Here is a 23,934-nt window from a genome sequence, read left to right as displayed (position 1 = left end):
CAGCCATTGTCCCTGACTCCAGTCTCCCCCTCCAACTTCCTCTACCCAGTCCCAATCCCCTCAACCCCAGCCTATCCCAAGCACACCTGCAGACCAGCATTTACCCAAATCAACACACAGAAGTGGCTCAGGCAAACACAAGCATTACACTTCATCTCACAGGCACTCACACAAGCACCATCCCATTCAGACACATCAACATCCACTGCCTCTACTGTGTCACCCTCCTCCTCCTCGTCCACTCACACCTGCATGCACTACATCCTCATCCACTACCTCCATCACCAGCACGCCTATCACTACACACCCCTCACTGGCAGTCACCACCCCAACATCCATGCACACGTCCCCTGTGTCCTCTCCCACTGTGTCTGTGACCCCTCCTCCCAAAGTACACAAACACAAGCACATACCCACCCAACAGCAATCCACCTCACAACAGCATCCAGCTCATGCACCTGCACCCAAACACAGCAGACAGACACCTCCTATAATGACTCCCTCTTCCTCCACTCTCAAACCGTCGCCCTCTTCCCACCCCAGTGTCCCTAAGAAGCTTTTACTAGCCAACATTGACCTCATCCCTACCCTTCCCCCCGTCCTTCACCTCAGGCTAGGGTGGCGAGAACCCAGCCCAGCACATCAGCCACCAAGTCAGCATCCGCTGTGCTTTCTGCAGCTGTCAGAGGCTCTAAGGGGGCACCCATCAACCCAGCCAGTGTGCCACCAACCCCTGCCAAGGCCAAGAAAATTCCGCCACCTGTCAAGGTCAAGACGGGGACAGCATCCAGCAATGAGAATGAGCCACAACCACCCAAAAAGGCCACGCCAAAGACTCCAGCTGACAGACCCAAGGTGACACCACCATCTGCCAACGGCAGGAAGGGGCACAGAACACCGGCCAAGGCACTTCAGACGTCCGAGCCTGCAGGTGAAGGCCTGGTGGCTACAAGCACAACCGCCAGCACCGCCACTTGCGCCACAGCCAGCACCGCCACCTGCACCGCTGCAAGCACCACTACTGTCAGCAGCCCCAGTGGGCAGCCGTCCATGGCTGCAGGGGAAGGGCTGGAGCCTCCCCCCACCACTGGCAGCACTGGCACCTGCACTGCGGCCAGCACCGCCACCTGCATGGCCGTGAAGCACCACTACTGTCAGCAGCAGCAGCCCCATTGGGCAGCCATCCGAGGCTGCAGGGGAAGGGCTGTAGCCTCCCCCACCACTGGCAGCACCCACACCAGCACTGGCACTACCACCACTGTGCAGCCGTAGCCAACGGTGGATGGACTGTAGTCCTGCCTCCATGGAGTCTCATGCATCCTGGCCACTGCAAATCTCGTGGCTCTGACACCCAGGGGAGGCACTGTGACCTGGCACTCCCCAAGTGCTGCATGACTGGGCACAAAGCCCCCTCCAGAACCAGTGGAAGAAGGCATCCACTCACACTATCCTTGGCAGGATGAAGCACACTGGGCAGAAGGCCCTTCCAGAACCAGTGGAAGAAGGCATCCACTCACCCTCTCCTGGCCAGGATGAAGCACACTGGGCAAAAGGCCCCCTCCAGAACCAGTGGAAGAAGCCATCCACTAACCCCCTCCTTGCCAGGATGAAGCACACTGGGCACAAGACCCCCTCCAAAACCAGTGAAAGAAGCCATCCACTCACCTTATCCTTGACAGAATGAAGCACACTGGGCACAAGGACCCTTCCAGAACCAGTGGAAGAAGCCATCCACTCACCCCTTCCTTGCCAGGATGAAGCACACTGGGTACAAGGCCCCCTCAAAAACCAGTGGAAGAAGCCATCCACTCACCCTATCCTTGCCAGGATGAAGCACACTGGGTACAAGGCCCCCTCCAGAACCAGTGGAAGAAGGCATCCACTCACCACCTTCTTGCCAGGATGAAGCACACTGGGCACAAGGCCCCCTCCAGAACCAGTGTAGGAGCCACCCACTTGAGAGACTGTGGCCTTGCATTCCCCAGATCCAAGCAGTGGGCAAAGCACCCACTTGAGAGACTGTGGCCTTGCACTCCCCAGGACCAAGCAGTGGGCAAAGCACCCACTTGAGTGACTGTGGCTTTGCACTCCAAAGGACCAAGCAGTGGGCAAACCACCCACTTGCGAGACTGTGGCTTTGCACTCCCCAGGACCAAGCAGTGGGCAAACCACCCACTTCAGAGACTGTGGCTTTGCACTCCCCAGGACCAAGCAGTAGGCATGGGGCCCCCTCCAAGAGCAGTGGCATAGTACCATCTTCCTGCTGAGTTGCCCCCCCTTCCCCATCCACCTGAGGTGCCTGTGTGTTTTGGACCTAATGCCCATGCCGTGTTCTCCCCGTTTTGAGGCAGGAGTCAAGTGTGGGCTTGGCCTATGTGTTATGGCTTAGTGGGCCACGGACTATTTTTGTGTGAACATTGTCCCTCATTTTGTATATATTGTATATATTGTATATATTGTACATACTGTTCATTTATGTATGTGTGTATTTCTAAGCATTTCTAATATTACTCATTTGACTCAATTCCTTTTGTCCTTGCATTATTCCTGTGGGTTACGGGGTGTATATGTAATGTTGTTGCATGTGTTTGTGTGTATGGTGTTGGGGGTTTGTGTGGGGGTGTTGCATATGTGTGTTACTCTCTTTTTCCTCCCCTCCTCCCTTGTGTGCTAGGTGCAGTACTCACCGTGGTCGTTGTCGACGGCGTTGGTGCTCCTGGTATATGAGCAGATACACCAGCATGGGGAGGACTTGCAGCTCAGGCTCCATGGCGTCCTGGTTCTTCCTTGAGTGTCGAGAGGTGAGTGGTTTCCCTTCAAAGTACTGTTTCCGCTGTGCTTTTGATGGCATTGGTACCGCCATGGAAAAGCTGTTGGATGGGCGGGTTGTAATTCTGTGGGCGGTACATTGTCTTCCGCCTGGCTGTTGTCGGTTACCACTGCAGTGTTTGTTGCTCCCGCCATGGCGGTCGGACTGTTAAAGTGGCTGTCTGTGTCGGCGGTTTCCATGATTCCATTTTTGATACCGCTGGCCTGTTGCCGGTATTACCACCACTTTAACACCGACCGCCAGGGTTGTAATGAGGGCCTTAATCCCTTATGTAGGGAAGTTTAATGTGATGCCAACTGGTATGAGTGATAATAACCCCCTAATATTGGAAATTCGGCTGGGCCTGGATAAGGGTTCTGGTGCTGATGTTCGGCAGCCAAAGTTGTGGCTCAAGGGCCTGGAAGTTCTGAATATTAAATGGGGAATTGGGGATCAATGCAGTTTTCATACAGATCTGGTGATAAACAAGAAGGAAGAGGTCATTGCTATTCGGGAGGAAAGCACCCCTGCGTACAATGTTATTAGATCGTTTTCTGCCATACCGGGTTATATGGCAGATAAGCTACGGAGAGACCCTGTTAACATAGACAGGACCCCCGCTCATTTAATCATGCATGTACATCTGCCCACAAAGCCCCAAAGAAGGTTATTAGCACATATCCCTGTAATCAGATCTCTATCAGGTTGGCAAGAAAGGCATATAATGAAACAATAGCTGTAAGGAAAAAATAATTGAGGGAGAATGCATGGGTTGAGCTAATTGAAGCAAGTAATAACAAAGATATGAGGGCTTTTTGGCAGCTGGTCAACTCTGGCCCCTTGGCTGGCATGGACACTACTGGGTGTGGGTTGTATATATCCAGCATGGGTGTGGGTGATATATTTCCCCAAGATTTTTAATAATGAGGAACACACCCTCCGGGAAGCAGAGATTGAGTATATTGACACGCATGATATGTCTATAGCTACAGATCTCAGTAGTTCGATTGAAGTAGCGGATGTCATGCAGGCCATTCAAGGGTGTCCTTCTGGGAAAGCTCCCGGACCTGATAGAATCCCTGTTGATTTATATAAAACCCTGACAGTATGCCGGGGGGCTTTACTTACTAGCGTTCTAAGATCTGCTGTGACTGATCCCTTGATAGAGGCCTGGAGAGAGGCAATTGTTGTACCCATTTTAAAAAGGGGGACAAGGCTGAACCACAGTGCTATCACCCAAACTCCCTCTTAGACAGCACCATAAAGATTTTGGGCCAAGTGATGTCAGCAAAGCTGGAGAAATGGGCACCAGAGACCCATTGTTTCTCAGAGTTTCAGTTGGGGTCTTGCCCAGGGTTAGGTACAGTCAAACAGACCTTGAGTATGACCCTGATAGCACAAAAATACACCAAGGCTAAAAAGGCTGAATTAATTTAGCCTTTGTGGATCGATCCAGTTCTTTTGACACAGTTGATAGATCCAAATTGTGGAATGTTGTGTCAGAAATGGGGGTGGATAAAGATATCATTTCACTCCCCAAGCTCATACTTTGGCTAGACTTCACTACAGTCAGGAGGGTGATATGACATAGGAATTTCCGTCTTTGAAGTGGGGCAGACAAGGATATGTACTGGCCCGCTTTCTTTTTCTTCTCTATGTGAACAGTCTAGAGAACTACCTGCACAGAGCTGGGGAAAGATTTGCCACTTATTAATTCTCGACCAATCCCTGTACTTTATGTAGATGATGCTGTCCTCAATTCGAGGACAGCAAACAACCTCCAATCTCTGTTGGATACTTTGAATACCTTAATGGGCAGTCTTGGATTGAGAAAAAATAGAACAAGGTCTTATGTGATGAAAAGCAGTCCTAAGCAATCTAAAACAAAGAAATTTTTTCTAGAGGGCTCAGAAATTTTAAAAGTTCCCAATGTTACTTTTCTCGGGGTCCCATTAGATATTGACTTCTGCTTTTTGTCATAAAGAGGTTGGTTTGAGGTGTACAACCAGTCATATAGGAATGCAGCCTTAACTGCTCTGGCTTAGAGTATGGATGAATCCCGAAGCTCAGCTTGGTAGAACAGTGATTACAAATAGTTTGTCACTGGCCTGCGCTATGGACATACCTTGGCTTAGGTATGTTAGGCCCATATTTATACTTTTTTAGCACAGCATTTGCATCATTTTTGGACGCAAAAGCAGCGCAAACTTACAAAATACAATTTTATATTTTAAGTTTGCGCCGATTTTGCTTAAAAAAACGACGCAAATGCAAAGCTAAAAATGTATAAGTATGGGCCTTAGTACTTTATTTTTTTGCCTAGGGATTGGGGAAGTTTTCCTGGCTACCAATTCTCTTCCAGCTACGGCAAAAGATAGAAGTTAGGAGTTATATTGGCACCATGTTTCTCAATCCAATATGAGCAGGAAGGCATCAGGGGAACTAGTGAGTTTGTCGCTGCAGTCGCTCTTGCCTATGCTGTATCTTACAATTCTTTCTTCTGAGCAACACAGATTTTTATTGTCCAGATTTCATTTGAAGTCTGTACATTTGTAGTTGCATTCCCTAACCAAGGCACCTGGTTTAAAAACCTTTTGTGTACACTTGTGATGGTCAATCTCCTCAAAGCACACAGCACTTTATTCACTTTTGTAATTTATATAGCGTACCTAGGAGAAGGTTGCTTCGCCCTGTGCTTATGGCCTCAGGCATTAGGTCTAGTCTATTAGCATATTCATATTTGTACGATTTGAGATGTGAAGCAACTATTTATGCTGTGTTAAATTTTATTCTCAGTGCCATTCGAATTCACAAATATTATTAGCTTTTTGTATTATCTGTTTTAATCTAACATTAATATTTATATTTTTTAATTTATTCATGAATGACTATTTTATGTCTGTGACTTTTATGCCTCTGTTGAACTGAATAAAGTCTTTTTTACTGAACTACCGAAAAGATTTATACCCAATCCAAAAAGCTTGCTTTCTGGTTTAAGATCTTGTTCTCATTTTTTATGCTCGAAAAGGTCCTTTGCTTTTCAAACAAAATGCCTCAGAGTTGGACAAGGCCCGGAGGTGGAGTGCAAAATATCTAAAAAGTAAAGCCGGTTGCATGCACCTTTCTCGCCCATTTCCAAGCTTTGGGACCAACGCCAAGGGCAGACTTATTTAATGAGTTATAGGAGTTGTTTGGCCCTGCTCTCCAGTCCTCTTTGAAGCCCAGGCAACCACATCCCCGTGGGGAGATATGTAAATTGAGGTGGAGGCAGGCATGGGGAGCTCACTCACTGTGCCCCCTTGGGGACCCCAACCCCCGGGGTCGATTTTCCATATTGACCGAGGAGAGTGTTTTGCCCCCTCCCGAGCATTACTATGGTCCCAGGGACACCATCCCCTGGAGCAGGCTCACTCAAGGTGTCCCAGAGACCCCAATCCCTAGGACACCATGGCTTCCCTGCATGTGCGGGCAGAAGAGTCTAATGTGCTTCCACCAAGCAAGACCAGAATGCTGCTCCCACTCAGTGGGAGCACAAAACTTTCTCCTTGCGGGCAGAAAGACACAGAATTGCTGCAGCCTGTCAGGCGCAAGAAAAAGAACTGCTCCCGCCATGTAGCTGCAATGCCGGCTCCTGCTGCACCAGGGATGGCTGCTGGCAGGGGCTCCCTCTGTTGCAGGACTCTGTTCTGTGCCATTGCTGAACAGTAGCACAGGATTTGTGCTTTCACCATAAATCATGTTTTGCCCCCCGGTTTTCTGTAATTGTATCATTTATTTTTTTCGGTAAGGACAGTAGTAGGTGCAAGAAATGCATCAGAGTTCTGGAATGTAAATGTCATATGTAGGAGGCAGTGTGTACTTACACCACAAAACGTATGCACCATTGCATTGTGGATGGGTTGTACTTTAAAAATACTGCAGTAACTGCAAGAAAGAGAATGTGCCTTTGACATGCTGGAAACCTATTTTTAATTATTAGCTAAGTGACCTCTAAAGCATTCTTTGTGAGACCCAAGGCTCCAGTTCTTAGTATATAAAAAAATGTCATACTACACGTTGGGAATGTTATGTCCAAAATGCTGTTTTCATTTTACAGGTAAAATATTATTTTCTAGGACCAGGGTTAGTTATAAGTAAAACCCCAATTTCAGATCTAAGGAAGTGAAAATACTGTAGCAGTGATTACAAGTTATTTTTCACTTAGTTTAACAAATATGATTGAATGCAAAGGTAGATTTTTGATACCTGTAGTTGAAAAGTGAATTTAGGGAAATTCAGGGGAAGATTTGTGTTGCATAATAGTAGTCTGGTTTTAAACAAAGTGTGCCAATCACCCCTGCTCTAGAGATCCACAGCTCAATGTTACCCGCATCCCTCACCCTTGAAAATGCTAAATCGGTCCATTAGAAACTACAACAAATGATTTCATGACCCGCCCTAGACTTTCTGGCTCCATTTCCAGCTGGAGAAAAAAGTATTCTCAGCACTGACAAAGGGAAAGCTACCTTATCTACACCTTATCTCTACAGAGGAGTGGTGACGGGAAAGCTCAGAGCTTCTTCCTGTGAAGGGCAATTTAGGTTGAGTTTTACAGTAAACAAAGAGAGGACTTTTTGCAAAATGAAGGAGCACTTCTGTCAAAACCTATTCAGGATCAAGTGTGGGCAGGTCTCCAGTCATTGGTTAATGTACAGGTTAAGATTAGAATCTCACAATCACCTCCTCAGATCACTCCTGGATTTGGGAAAGAAATATATTGCAAGAAGAAATATTTCCCTCAAAGCAGAGAGAAAGACCGAACTCCTGAATCCAGTTGGCACCCAGGGTCTCTCCAAAGCCTAAATGATTGGCCTCCAGAGTGACACAGAAAGCTGAGGTACTCCTCACTCCAAGATGGCAAAACTAACAATTGAGGACTGGACACAGCAACAGCAGGATCCCTGGCTAGAGAAAGACCTGTTGACTAGAAACCTGCCCTTGGGACCTAAGTGCTGCAGGAGTGATCAACAACAACTTTCCCAGCAGTTTTAAACAAAGTAGGACTCATGTTTTACTTCTGGAATACTGGGATAAGGTGCTCAGCTTTCTGCATGGAGGATACACCCTTGGGCCCATATTTATACTTTTTGATGCAAAACTGCACTGGCTAATGCCATTTCTTTGCGCCGCTTGGGTGTCAAAGTTATACTTTGACGCTCAGCGGCGCAAACCACTGGTTAGAGTCTTTTTACTCAAACCAATACACCACGTTGTAAAGAAAAACGACGTTAACGCTGCGAAAATGACTTTGATCTGGTTTACGACATTGCAAACACGATATGCGCCTTTTTTTGCAGCAATTGCGTCAAAAAGCAGGGCAAACACAGCAAAATGTGCAAAGGAGAGCCAAAATGGATCCCATAAGCTTTGAGAGACCCCAGGAAGATGACAACCGACCAGGAACCAGCCAGAAGGACCCACACAAGACCCAGGAGAGGGAGAAAAAGAAAAGGAAGTGTTGGATCAGTTCAGAGGAGCAGGAAATACTGGTGAAAGAGGTGACGGAACACCAGCACCAACTTTTTGTCACCTCTGAATTGCTAATTAGTAGGAGAGAGGCAATTTGGCAACAAATTGTTGACAAGATAAACAGTGTGGCAGAAGTACGGAGAACAGTCATTGAGTGCAGGAAACACTGGCATGACTGCAATCGCAGGACCAAGGAAAAGATGGCAAGGAACAGGAAGGCAGCACTGCAGACTGGAGGTGGGAGTCCAGAAGCACAGGAGGCCCTGGAACACATGGAGGATATGGTGGCAGCTGCCATCCCTGAGGAGATAGTCACAGGGATTCAAGGACAGGACAGTGCAGACTACCAGGAAACCACACAGATGCAGGGTAAGTGGCATGGGGAACAAAAATGCCTAATTGTTAACTGCAAGCAGGGTGGGGGACATACCTACTACACAATGCATGTAAGTCATGATAATCAGGGAGTGGAAAGGGCAAAGGGGCACAGCACGGAGGCATGGGCTGTGCAGGGCAAACCTGGGGCACAGTACAACACTACGCCAACAACCTTTGCATTGGGGTATGCTGCCATTGCAAGGATCTTGGAAAGGCAAAGCCAGTCCAGGAGGGTAGGGTACAACGTAAAACTGGCCTGCTGTCACACGACAGCTGGTATTCTCGCTACATGAACTAGGGCTCAATTAATAGTCTCAGGCCATATCCGCAAGTGGAATTTAACATTGACAACAGTTTCCACTACCACCTCTGCTGTGTGTGCAGGTCACGTAGCCAATGGCAGTTAAGTGCCCATGGATCAAACACACCCAAATTAGAGGGTTCAGGATGCCGACCTTATCAGTCCCCTGTAATCAATAAAAATGTGCTAATCCTGTCAAATGCTAATGTCCATTGTCGCTACAAACATCAGCCATTGCCATAAACATTATGAGGTACGCAGCAGTAATGTCATACCCAGACTGCACATGTCAGGGTCCACCCTGTGCCTGGGTCACAATAGCTGCAATGACACCATGCAACATCTCAACTGTCATACTGCTCAGACATAAGCATTGAGGGGGAGGACATATGTTTCCGGCTAGTGAAACACACCTGCACAGTCAGAAGAGGAAATGGAACCCTGCTAGGACCATCAGTGCAATCCTATGTAGCACACATTCCCCAACATCAACATTACACACTACCAATGCTCACATCTGCATTGTGCCATGCCAATGCTATACATAGTATATGCTAGGTCTCAGCAACATATAGCTGGATGCGAAATATCTGAGACTGGGTCAGTTCCAGATTGTTAAGTGTGGTGGAAGTGCCATCAGAACACCCAAAGCCAGTGCAAGGCCACAACATGAGAATGGAAGTAGACGGAGGGCTGAGTTGTACAACAACGTGGCAACATCCAATTTGGGCAGACCCTACACCTAGAGGATGTGACGCAGACAATTCCCCAAACTGCCCACACTACATGTGACATGCAGGTGGGGCATAGGTCTGGGAGAATTCTAATCTGAATGACAAGAACAATGAACAAGAACCAACATCACAATGTGCAACTAATAGGAAGTCAGGCACGTCACGTTACAAATGCCACAACACAGACACACTAATTGTACAATATCTCATTGCAGAGGATGATGGCTCTCCTGGGGATATGCCTGTCCTGGACTTCCCTGATGATATGGATGACGAGCTGACAAACATCAGCCAGCAGACCCTCCAAGATGTCCTTGGAGCCCTCCAGACCTTCAGTCGCAAGGAGGAGCACAGAAGTAGCAGCAATCACAGAGGACCCACCCACCACCCCAATAGTATGACCTGTCAGCTCCAACCCAGTTGAGGAGTCTGACGACACTGGCACCAGCTTTGAGAGGACTGTAGTTGGAGTACAGCGGGAGCTGGCCAAGGAGGTGCGGGTGGGGATGGAAAATATGGCAATCAGCCTAGAGGTGGTGCGTTCGTGCATGATGTCATCTGCTGAACAAGCAGCAGCCATGCAAGGGCAAACATCTATCTTGCAAGAACTTCAACAAAGTGTGAAGAAAATCAGCACAGCATTAAGGGAGTTGACACAACACCTCCAACACCAAACCTTTCAACATGTGCAGGAATGCAATATTGACCCCCTCAGGGCCGAACTGGCTGCCTACCACAGTGATGTAGCTGCTATACTTAAGAACCAGCAGCTCCTCCTTGCTGCAGTACTGCCCTTAATAGCCCCACAGTTGGCAGCTACCGGGATTTCTGACTCCACGTCTTCAAACACTGAAGTGTGTGTTGCCCCTTCAAACCCACCACCACCAAGGGCAGAGGAGACAACACACACATCAGAAGAGGAAGACGTGGAACAGATCACCTTCACCCGTAAAAGTACCCGGTAGCACTAGTCCATGCCACATGGGCACTTATAACCAATGTCCTGTGGTTTGTAACATGCCAGTCTTGCAACAGCTGCTCACAAGCACTGTTCTCCAGCCCACTGTTTACCTTGATACCATGCTCTGTGATTTTCTCTCATTACCTCATTGGAAATTCATGTCCCTCTGCACTGTATGACACTTCACCCCAGCATGTCCAACGACATGTCCTTTTGCACTTGTGTAGTATCACAATAGAAAGCATCACACTAATGGACTCACAATCCTGGACTATGTAAATATAGCACTACAGCACTTTAAAATAAATGTCACTTACACAACCACTTTGTCTCTGTGTAATGTGACACATCAACCGTAAGGGAGATTAGTGATGTTTGTCTCATGTCAATGCCCATAGACTGTCAATACAACTGCCTTGAAAGATTGTGGGCCGATAATTATGCAATGGGGTCTGGATTGTACCGTCATCTGCCCTTCATGAGGGTTAAATCTGAAGTAAATAGAAAAATTACAGTATAATGCTGTGTTGGACAGAATAACTCTGCTTTAAGGGATGTCTAAGCAGAAAATCATTGTCTTCAATTTTTTCTTCCAGACAATCTTTAGGTATGTGACATTTGACTTAAAAATTTAATCACAGACACCATACATCAGGAATGGATGTGTACGAGTGGATGTGTACGAGTGTACATACAAATAAGTAACCTGGCAGTACAATGTAAGAAATGATAGGTGTGAGTTATGTATACTATACTACATGAGATTATACCATCACTCACCTTATCAGGGTTCACATGAACATCAGGCTGCAGGCAGATGTACCATAGTGTCCTCAATACAAAATCTGGTCTCAAAGTATGACAGATTGAAAACATACATCCAAACTTAACTACACATTGGGAACCATAGTAACCTTGAGTGGTGGGTACAATGGATGGCAGATTCCTAGCGAAGTAGCTTTGGTGTAGCTGCCAATGTGACAGCTCAATTGGGATTTGGATGCAGGATGGAACACAAATGCAAATACTAAATTGACACTGTTCACACATGCCAAGGCCCTGATCCCCAAGCACATGACACACACTGTAAAGGAGTACCTAAGTATTTATTTAACTGTAAAAATAGGATGCTGAAACTAGGGGAAACACCTTAACTAACCTAGCCTATCCTAACTACACATTACCCATAACTGGCCCTAACTACCCTAAGCTAAACGTACTTATCACATTTAACTAAACATTCTAAACATCAACCCCCCACCCCTCTTATGTGACGGGACACATGGAGCACAACATATACGAACCTAAACACATACTATCTTATCCTAAACAATTATATATTTTTTTTAATTTTTTTAATACACAAAAACCCCAACATCATCCCCCACCCACCCACAAATAACACATGTAAAAATATCATACCTGCCACCCCCAAACCACTAATACTAACTAAACTAACAGCCTATTCTAACCTAACACTAAGCCCCCTAAACCCACTAAATATAAGAAACAGGAAAGAGGAGGGCGGGAAGGGAATCATGGCTGAGGGTCTCCAAGTCACAAGTTTGCCCTCCGCAGGGTCTTCTTTATCCCTCACACTCTCCTGCTGATCTGGGACACCTCCTGCTGTAGCCTGTCCAGTCTGCGCAACATCCGTTGCATGTCAGGTTGCATTGAATGAAATTCTACATTGTCAATGACTGCAGCAGTGGTGGTCTGTGTGCCAGTTGTGGAGGGTTGTGCAGTTGCCGGTGCCATGCTTGGAGGGGGAGGTGCAGGTGCTGCTGTCAGTGGTCCAGGAGCAGAGGATGTTGATGGACCTGCAGTGGTGGCTGTCATCCTTACTGCCACTTGGGTCGTAGTGGTGGTGCTGGTGGTGGCGGCTGTTGTGGACACAGACGGGCCCCCTTGGGGAAATGCCCTCCACACCCCTGTGGCTCTCTCATGCCGATAACGCCATGCCATGTGGCGGAACCCAGACTCAACATCCAGAATGTGGTGGTAACGCATCGCCCTCCTCTGGAATTTGCAGATCTGGTTGGCATCCATATTGGCTGCTGTTAAAAAAGTTAAAAACAAACATTAGTTACATCATTGTGTGATAAAGCTACTGATGATAATCAAAAAATACATCTAATGTAGCTGAAACCGGCAAATCACAGTACAGATCACAGATTGTCCCAGAGGAAGTACATGCCAACACAGCCTACACATGTTCTATCTAACAGCACAGCAGTGCTCAAAAAGATGTGTACATACTTAAATGCTCTAAGTATAATTGTTCTGCCATTAGTCATATAACAAATGCTGCAAGTCCTCCACATGTGGCAGGCCAACTGATGACTATCTTCTAGATGACAATCAAGGGCCACAAGATCTGTGATTTGTAAATTGAATTGCCAGGATGGTATGCAGTTGCTAATCAAGAGTGGGTATCCTAGGTTGGAACAAATTAATTACAGAATTACATGTCTGTGTACTACACTTGGATCCTCACACTTAGGTACACATACTTCATAACCCTAAGCCTGTGCCTCAGGGGGGGGGTGGACAACATCCAAATCCTTTTAAACATCAAGGACAGCCAGGAAGCTTTGGACAGCTGTCCATGGGTTTAGTCAGTCCACCACAGGTAAGTAGGGTGTCCAAATAGGATAGGCACAAACATTGGACAATCACATCCACATTTATGTTCCTAATTGTGGACAATTGTCAACATCATTTGATATCCCCAATACCTGTCCTACAACAAGCACATAGATGCAAGCACCCACCTCGGCATGAGCTGCATGCACACCTATGACATTGTACTCAAGTGCCACATAAACGTAGCACAACATGTGGAGCTAGATGCTGCTAAGAAGTCAAACATACAGTCTAATATGTTCATTAGTGAACAGGGAGGCTCAAGTCTGTGGGTAATACTTTGGTATGGCTTGCTGACTGAATCATGAAAATGGCCCTCTCCAAATTTGTAATTACAAGAAATGTAACAACAAATGTCAAGCTATTCATATGGCCATGCCTACAGCGCTGCACTACAATCCCAAAATATGACTCTACGCCACTGAGTGACCAACTCAAATATGGACAAATAAGTCAAACTCCAGTCAAGTCACATATCAGATCATGTGCCATCACATCATACCTTACTATGGGGGTCATTCTAACCTTGGCGGACGGCGGAGGCCGTCCGCCAAGGTACCGCCGTCAGAACACCGCACCGCGGTCGAAAGACCGCAGCGGTGATTCTGACATTTGCCCTGTGCTGGCGGGCGGCCGCCAAAAGACCGCCCGCCAGCACAGGGCAAATCAACCTTCCCACTAGGATGCCGGCTCAGAATTGAGCCGGCGGAGTGGGAAGGTGCGACGGGTGCAGTTGCACCTGTCGCGTATTTCAGTGCCTGCTGGGCAGACACTGAAATACTTTTTGGGGCCCTCTTACGGGGGCCCCTGCCGTGCCCATGCCATTGGCATGGGCACGGCAGGGGCCCCCAGGGGCCCCGCGGCACCCCCTACCGCCATCCTGTTCATGGCGGGAGAGCCGCCATGAACAGGATGGCGGTAGGGGGTGTCAGAATCCCCATGGCGGCGGAGCGTGCTCCGCCGCCATGGAGGATTCAGACGGGCAGCGGAAAGTCGGCGGTACACCGCCGACTTTCCGTTTCTGGCTGCGGCTGAACCGCCGCGGTCAGAATGCCCAGCGGTACACCGCCAGCCTGTTGGCGGTGCTACCGCCGACCTCCGCCATGGTGGTAATTACCGCCATGGTCAGAATTACCCCCTATGTGTCCAACACACAGGAGTCAATCACACAACAGCTGCAAACACAACACAGAACTGAAATATCAACACTTACTGGATATGTCTGGGTCCACAAATCGAGCCACTTCTCCAATTGTGTAAGGGGCAGGTCCACCTGTAAAGCATGGAAGGGTGAAATGTGATCAATGTCTGTGCACCGTACAACACTTTAAAGTAAAGTTACTGTGTTTCACATTATATCTGAAAGTCCAGCCCCTCAGGCATGATGATACTCCAACATACATACCACTGCAAACATGTATAGACCCTGTCACTCCAGTGAGTGATGCACACACATATGCACACATGCAGTGGCCCTAACTATCATGTGGTGACAAACATGATTCCTCAATTGGTTGCAGGCTCATTTATAGAGTGTACTCCATTTCATAATTTGTTGTCATGAGAGACACGCAAAGCCACACTCCTGGTGCACTGCAATACCAGTCACTGAGGTATTGCGGCTTCTGCATCAAGGGACAATCAGTTACTGTGTGATGCTCATGTGGTATGAGTTAAGCTCATGATTTATTATGCTTTCTATGGTCCCTTAAATGTGCGCCTGTGTTGTGTGTAGGTTACATATGCTACATTTATAGTGTGCCCTGAGCCACATACGCCCCCTATGACACCATAATGGCAGGGATCCTGTGCGTTACTTGATGGCAATCTGATGCTAAACATGGATTGACCATTTATCTAAATTAATACAACAAAGAAATATATGCTGACAGTGTATATTTTGGTCATCCATGACAGAATGCATGGGTACAGGTGTAGACATTACACCTGAAATGTGTAACTCATTGCCCTGTGTACCCATATTGAGTTTTGGAATTCACAGTTAGCCACATTCATCATCTTACATTAGTCAAGTTGGGAGATCAGCGGGTATACAGCAAACTGACACTGTCCTAGTATTGAAACATGGTTTAGCAAATGTCCTACTGTGTCAATGATGATGATGTAGGTTTGAATTTGTATGTACCCTGGGAATGGCAGCAGTCACAGGAATGCTGGTCTTCTGATCTTAGCATACACCCATGTCTGTGATAGCCTTTATACTGGGAAGTTAGCTATTGTACATATGCTGCACTAGATCAGCAGGGGTGTACCAAACGTAAAGTAGCAAAGTATTTGGGGACTTTATATGTATGATGGAATTGGTCAGGGGTCCCTTGCACAACATCATGCAAGCAATACATTGTGACCATGCATTCCCCAACTTCAGCTATCCCATGATGACCCAATAACTTATGAGAAGTGCATGGCTATAACGTAACACTGATGGCAAATGCATCAGCTCTGTTCCAGCTATTATGCCCAAGGCCAATTTAAACCACACAGGAACAATGAACAGAGGGCCAGGGATATCTGTTATTCCTCAATTTGTAGCATTTGCTTCATGTTTTACGCTACAGCTATGGAAAGTAGCACCAAACATTTAGATATGAACCTGTGTGTATCACTTTGGCATCCATTCCTAATTTAATTGCGGCACAAACCAAGTCAAACTATCAGCATAAGATATTACCTGAGGTTAGGAAGAACATTGTACGTATGGCCCGGAATACAGTGCAGACATGTATTCAAAATAATTGGGGACCAAGTTAATTTCTTGCTTCAGCTTGTGAAATGCATCTCTTTCCTGGTACACTCACAGACCATGGATAAAACATATGTTTGAGCCACATTACCATCATCTATTGACGTGAAAGCAGCACTAATTTACAAGATCAAGTTGTGTTTTGTAAGTTTGTGCAGCTGTTGTGTCAACAAATGACGGTAATGTGTAGCAATTATTGTATAACTCAGGGCCACTGTATGTTTAACTTGCATTCCACATGTCCAAAAACATTGCCTGCAGCATACTATTAAATCTGCTACTGTCACTACAGAGCATTTAAATGTGCACATTACTGTGAATTGTACTCACCAACACGTCCACCAATCACAACACCCAGGTGGTCCAACAGGTATTGCTCTCTGGCAGCAAGGTCAGCCCAGCGGTGCTTCAGTTGGTTGTCGTTGAACAGTGTGTTGAAAATTCTACGCAGATGGTACAGCACCTTGGACCACCTGAGCCTCCTCGCCTCCATGTGATACCCCTCTATCACCCTGCCACCTGCTTAAATCATCAGGGGGAGGAAGTGGCATACCAGCCAAATGAATGCCCCCAGCTCCTCCTCACCCATTCACCCCAGATGTGGCCTACCCAACATGACAGAGATAATAGTACTAAAGGGTACAGAGGAAAATAAAGGGAAAGGAGGGAGAAAAATGAAAGTAAAGTAACCCACAAACAGCCCAACTATCCCCAAACTAACAATATCCACTACACACGCCCAACAGTACAAAGACAAAATTAGACAACAAATATGACAAAAACACACTTACAATGAACAAGTGAGACAATTACAAATAAAACAGATGACAAATAGGATGGCACACAGGAGACAAAAGCACAAATTGGACAGACAAAGCTCTCAGCACAGCCATACAGTCTAGAAAAATCACAGACTGCAAAGGGAAAGTGAAAGTACACCCACTCTACCACTTCTGTAAACAGGATATCCTATTACATCACTTCCTGCCTCAAATGAGGTGTGATTTTATTATGATGTGTCAAAATTTTATGACGCTTAAAGTCTGCGCGTCGATTTTTTTTTACGCAAATGCTTACAAATTACCCCGCATTCATAGTTCAAAATATTTTGCATTGGTAACCAATTTCATCGGGTACAGTGTAGGAATTGCCACTTGGGGCCAACGGATGTACAATGGCTGTGAGCATCATTTTTCAATGCATATGCGGCAATTTTTGATGCATATGCATCTTTTTTTACACATATGCATCAAAATATATGTCTTTTACTGTGTTTGTATCATTTCTCTCATTTTTAAATTACATGAAAGCTGTAACTGTACAGAGATGGGCTGTTTGCACCTGCATTGTGTGATCCAGTGTTTGGGCATATGTGGCAGACCACACTACTGCAGACCATGATACTCATGTTGTTGTACCGCATGAGCACTCTTCACTGACGCAATAGATACCCAAACGTTTTTAATAAAAATTAGTATTACCCAGTTTGAGCAGGTTGTGCGTCAATAGAGGAAAGCAAGGCGACACAACATAATACATTAACTCATTGCCTGTGTGTTAATGTCTGTGAAGTGGCTATTTCAATTTTTGTTGGGCCTCTGTGTGAACGTCACAAGACGTGCTTTTATTAATGTGCTTGTATGCATGTGTTGTAAATGTGGTTAACCATCAGAAACTATTCAGTGTAGATATGAGTCAGGATATGTGTTTGTCATACACGTAGCATTTAATGCTGTGTGAACTGCACTGACTTTTGGGACAATACATCTCCCATGACAAAGTATGCACAGGATAGATAGAGGACAGTTGATAATGGCAATGAGTAAGCCATCACATATACAGGAATGTTGGATACCACATCCTGGTAAATTGTTTGTATACTAGCCATGAGTCAGTCATTTCAAAATGCTATGTAGGTACAGTGTTTGTGACACAGAGTCAGAAAACAATGCAAAAATGTAATGTCACTCCACAGTTTGAGTCATATAAATGACCTATGTTTATCTTGTGCCAGTGGCGGACCAGCAGACCATGCTGCATGTGTTCACATATTTCCAGTGGTTAATTGCACAAAGGTGTCCAGATCAAGTGTGCGGCCATGTGTACCCTGTGTCATTATTGTCCTCCATGTTGTCACAGTTACGTGCATGTCTACTCATGAGTCTGTGGATCCATTCTCTGCATTAACAGAGTATCCTTCAAAGCAGAATTGACCGAAAGCCAGAGGGGAATCGACAACACACATGGGGATAGTCCATCTATCGCACTGCAGAAGTTTTATGAGGCAGACAACAGGGCAACCTTGGTGTGCTCACAAACGTAATGGATCAGTAAATAGAACCCGGCAGCTTTCATCACAACATTTTTACACAGGGTGGTATTGAAAATTCCCACTGCAACAGGGAACATCAGTGCCTCTGTGCTGATTAATCTCACAGCTAGTCACCACGCAACCACCATCATTGGGTTGCAGCCAATGTGAATTTGTGTGTGGACCATGAGGGCACAAACATGCTCTGTCCTTTCATGCACATTGTCAAACATTGTTGTGTTGGAGGCACCATACCCAATCCATGCATACAGCCATAGTACACTGTCACTGTTTGTCGCTCATGCATACATGAAACACTGGCAAGGGATAGGGCCAGGATTAGGCTATTTGAAAACATGTCCCAGACCTTGATACCATATGTAAACTGAATAAACTATACAATATATTTGTGGATTCATCATAGACCTACCAGACACAATACCCCAGGAGGAAACTGAGAGCATGCAAAGCAACTATGAGCGAAATGTAGCCACAGGGAACCTCTATGGTAAAACAAAGACAGGAAACAATTAGGCTAACAGGATGCACGCTCTGTCAGGAACTAACAAGGCAAATGCACAGTGAGCAGACTCAGACTGGGAAAAGTCTGAACAACAGTGGAAAATGAAAACTGGATTTGTGCTGTTGGCTGCAACATAACACAATAACCCAAGGACTGTGTTACGCAAGTGGATTATACGGCGATGCACAACAAGGATATACATTAAATGGCAGCTTTTAAGCAGTTCCAGGCAGCAGCAATGGCAGTGCAGGGTTAAATGGCTGGTCTGCATGGAAGTGCTCACAGGTGTGTGCAGCTTCAGTCTCTCACAAGTCCTGTAGGTGTGAATCCAGTTCAAAGGAACAACAGTACCTTTCACATGGAAAGCAATAGACAGGTGATTGCAGGTGCTACAGACTACCCGGCAGTGCATTTACGGACCTGCAGTCCATGCAGTCAGATGAACTAGGACTATGGCATGCCATACTAAAGAGGGAACCATGCTGGAGTCAGAATGTGAGTCTGGGTGTGTGTAGATGATGGATTATCAGGGTACAAATAGTCCTGTTACATGGCCACCCAGAGAAGGGTGGGGAGAGACTGAAAAAATGCCTGTGACAGAACTTAGAACCTGGGATGGCATGCACAGGGCATGCCTTGTGAGCAATTCTTGTCATACTTGGGGCACTTGTGCTATCCATTTTCAGCTTACATGGACTTCTTGTCACACAGGCTCCTTTCAGAGATAGCTGATGTCACACTTACTGCTGTCAAGGGTGTGGTCATACATTCCTGTTACCAATGCAATTGGAAATCCAATGCCTCATGTATGAAGCAGGTTTTTTACTTGTGATTGACGGTGTCTTAGTTGTGTGCCATATGCTGCGATGAACCATGTTGCCATCATGGATGTGTGCCATAGCTGTGCTACCCTGATATTGCCCTTCAAATGTGAAATGAACACAATATATGTAATTTACACTGTGTGTAAAGTTGGGTGTACATTCATACCCAAAAAATGTGATATGGCTTTTTCAGTACCCTAATCTGTATTACTGCACTGCTCCACGAGGCTAAACTATGATTGTGATTTCTAGGTATCATGTGATGCATAAATAATTACCCAGACCATGATTTACTGATTAGATTAGGTGTTTAATGACATATGATAAGAAAGTGGTGACAGTGACTATAGTTAAAAGAAGTTTTGTACAATGTGTTGTCACCGACGCAATCCTGCTGCAGTGTTTGGATGGTCCCCCTCATGTTCATGTACAGCATCCTCCTCTTCCTCCTCTTGAGGCATTTGTGGGTCTGGTTCATAGAGGGGAATGTCCCTTCTTACACATATATTGTGCAGGATGGCACAGGTCAGAATGTTCTTGCAGACCATTTCCGGTGAATATAAGAGGCTGCCTCCGGTGATGTCGAGGCACCTGAATCTTGACTTCAGAATGCCAAAGGTCCTCTCTACGATGGTGCGTGTCCTCCGATGTGCCTCATTATAGGCATGCTCTGCTGCAGTGCTTGGGTTTGCAAATGGGGTCATGATCTATGGCTGGATCCCATACCCCTGATCAGCTGAAAGAGAAAATGAGTGAACATGTTTGATGGAGTTGCACCATGATTATCACTTTGCATGGCAGTTGTTATCTTGCGTTTTCTGTGACTAATCTCTGTTTGTGTTATTGTGTGGAATCCTAGGCTTCTAGGATGTACCATCAGCATTGGGTTGTTTCATTATCTGAACTGGTGTTTGGCTGATTGACCGAATGTCAGCTGTATTTTTGTACACTTTCAGTACATTGTGTACTCCCATGCATTATGTCATGTGAAAGAGGTGTCCATGTGTCTTAACTGGGGGTGACATGATACTTCCATACACAGAATTAATTCCACAGTGGTGGTAACACGATTGCATCTATATGGCTTGAACATCCCATCCAATTCAACATATGCAATAGAATTTGTTGAACATCAGTGAGGCCCTTTGATTTGGTTAGGTGACAATGTACAACACATCTCCATAAGCTGGCAGCACTGAAGTGTTGAAAATTGACAATGCACAAATATCCCATGTGTGACAAGTTCTAGGAAAACCTATTTTTTTGCCCTCACCATGTTGGCTTATGTTCAAATGTGTACCTACACTACTGAACCTGGTCCACGCAATTTGGCTAACTTGGTTGTGGGGGTGAAGGTTTAATTGTCAGAAGGTCCATATGCCTGTACATCTGTTTGTGTATATGTGTAATTGTCTCAATCCGTATGTGTAGCAATGTGCACTTTGCAATATTGTCACATCAACATGTGTTCTTAGCACAGTCCACTTGCTTATTGGTAGTGGGCAATGTCAGCCCAGGAGTGATGTGAGATGTTGATACAGCCTCCATGATTCAATTTCCCATTCATTAGAGTCATCATCATCCTGCTATGTGTCTCATGGTGTTTGACCTTCAGCGAAACACATTACACACGCCTTACACAGTACGTATTGGTTGGAAGGGTGTGCGATTAGTGTTATTGATGTGATGTTGGAAGATTCATCTTCCAAGTTGTACTGCCAGTTAAGGCCATGTCATTGTCACTGTGTGGTTTTAAATTGTTCCCTTGTGCCTCTGTAGTGGCATCTGTTGTTATTTGCATCTGTCATTTGTCCCTAGGTGTGTATCCCATTGGGTCAGGATTTCAAACATGACTAGCAGTGTCCCATCCTCAGTGTCTTCCTGGCCACGTGTCAATGTAGTGGTGTATGTGTTGTATGTCTTACAGGGTTGCTGTGCTGTGTGTATATAAGTAGGTTTCTGCACTTACCAACAAGTAGGCCATTTCCATATCGTTCATCCTGGAAGTGTTGATTGATGGTGCAATGGCGAAAGATAAATGAATCATGTACACTCCCAAGATACTTTGCCATGATGTTGGTGATCAAACCAAGGTGATCCGCAATGGCCTGCACATTGATGGAGTGTGTGTGCTTCCTGTTGCGGTATAGATGCTCGGTTGCAGCAGGTGGCACAATCCGTACATGTGTGCAGTCAATGGCACCAAGCACGTGTGGGAAGCCGTTGATTTAAGGAAGCCCTGTTTGGTCTCCTGCTGCTTCTGCTGTGTGTTGGGGAAGCTGATGTGGTGGGGTGTGGTGGAGATTATGGCATCCAGTACCTTGGGTAGGAAGGCAGAGAATGAGGGCTGTGAGATCCCGGCAACCAGGGCACCAGTGGTTTGAAAAGAGCCACTTGCCAACATGTGGAGGACAGCTAGCAGCTTGGTCTCTGGTGGAATGATGTGGGGTGTATGGCTTGCCAGTTTAGTCTGTACCTCTGGAGGATGTCATGTTCTCTGAGGCCCAGAAGGGTTGTCCTGGTCCGGAATATACTCTCCTGCCTTCTGCGTTGCCTTTGGGGTCCCTGTTGGTGTTGTGGAAGCTGCTGCTGTTGGTGCTGTGCTCTGCGTCTTCGTGCATAATGGATGAATAGCACCTCCATGTCTTCCTTTTTGAGCTCTGATGTTGCTTCTGTGTGTTTTCCTTAAGTAGTGGTGTGTTTGCCCCATTTTAATGCCTGCCCTAGCCCAGGCGTTATTTTTTTACGCAAATCGGTGTTTAAGTCATTTTTTGGACGGGAACGCCTACCTTGCATGTCATTACCGCAAGGCGGTTTCACACATCCAGAAAATGACGCACAAGGCAGAATTTTGGCATTCACGGCCTCAGGAGTCAAAGTATAAATATGGTGTTAGGTTTGCGCCGAATTTGCATCAAAAATTTTGACGCAAATTTGGCGCAGACAGAGTATAAATATGCCCCTTAGTGTGCAAGAATACCAGGTTTGACTTGCTTGAATATTTTGACACACGCAAAACTGGTTCAGCAGTACCTCTTGGTAAAGCTACCTGACTTTGTGGAACATGCCCGTCTAACAGTTCCAGTGTTTATCTGCTGTGTTTTAAAAACTTGTATTTTCTCTGTTGTATTTTAAGAAACAAAAAAATAACTTGGTGTAGGAGGTGCACGTATAGCGATATTACAAGAGTGGTATGGAGGACACTACATGAGACGAAGTATAGTTCAGGTACTATGATGATTTTATTGTACTATATTTTCACAGCCCTTTATTTCTCTAAGTATTCTCATTCAGTTGTCTTTTAGTGGTTCTCAGTCCCCTCCTTCGTGCTTTTATCATTCTTTCTCACTGGTCCTTTCTTTCGTATCCTAAGTTGTTGTTCTGTTTTCCTTTTCTTTTATGAGGTCTCTCTTCAGTGGCACACTCCCGTCGTTCGTGTGGTATCAGAAGGATCAGCAGAAGGGGAGTCAGGAGCTGGAGGAAAAGAAATGAAAGGACAGGTAAGTGGAATATTATGGGACTTTTGGGTTAAGGTTAGAAGGGACATGCAGTGTGGCGGGTAGAGTGGAGGGGAGGCACAATCCTTAATGGGTGTCCAAATGTCAACCAACAAGTGAAGTGCCCCTGTCGATCTTCTAGATGAATTAAATAATCTGATTCTGGAGGACTGTTGACTTCACAGTCCTCCTGGTGCAAGTTAATAAAAATTAAAAAAAATAAGAAACAAAAACAAATACTGCCAAGGCAGACCCAATTTACTCTTAAACTTCCCTTCCTCGGGGCTTTAAAGTTGGTTGACTCGAAGAGCCGGTTGCGGTCTATTTCCCCACACTGCCCCCTTTCCGCTCTCTCCCAAGAAGTACTCTATAAGTGTTGCGGAAGCAGGAACGTACCTGCGAGAGCCACATCCCTCCAGGGACATGGCGGGTCAGTGCGCTTCTACTGGAGCCTGTCGTCTGCGTCTTTGGATCCCGGTCGTCGGTAGTTTCCTCTCGTCTCTGTGGTTCCGGGTGCTCACTGTTCACGCTCTCTCTCTCCATGTCTCCTGTCCTCTCTTTAGATGCCGCACGCATCTCTAGTCCCTCTATTTTCACCACGAATACCCGGATATCCGGGTTTCTGCAGCAGTCCATAGTGCAACCAGGGTACTGGCCATTCGGCCCGGGCTCAACAGT

Source organism: Pleurodeles waltl, chromosome 12 (genome assembly GCF_031143425.1).
Source record: "Pleurodeles waltl isolate 20211129_DDA chromosome 12, aPleWal1.hap1.20221129, whole genome shotgun sequence".
In the NCBI taxonomy this organism is placed as follows: domain Eukaryota; kingdom Metazoa; phylum Chordata; class Amphibia; order Caudata; family Salamandridae; genus Pleurodeles; species Pleurodeles waltl.
Note: the sequence above shows the minus strand (reverse complement) of the source record.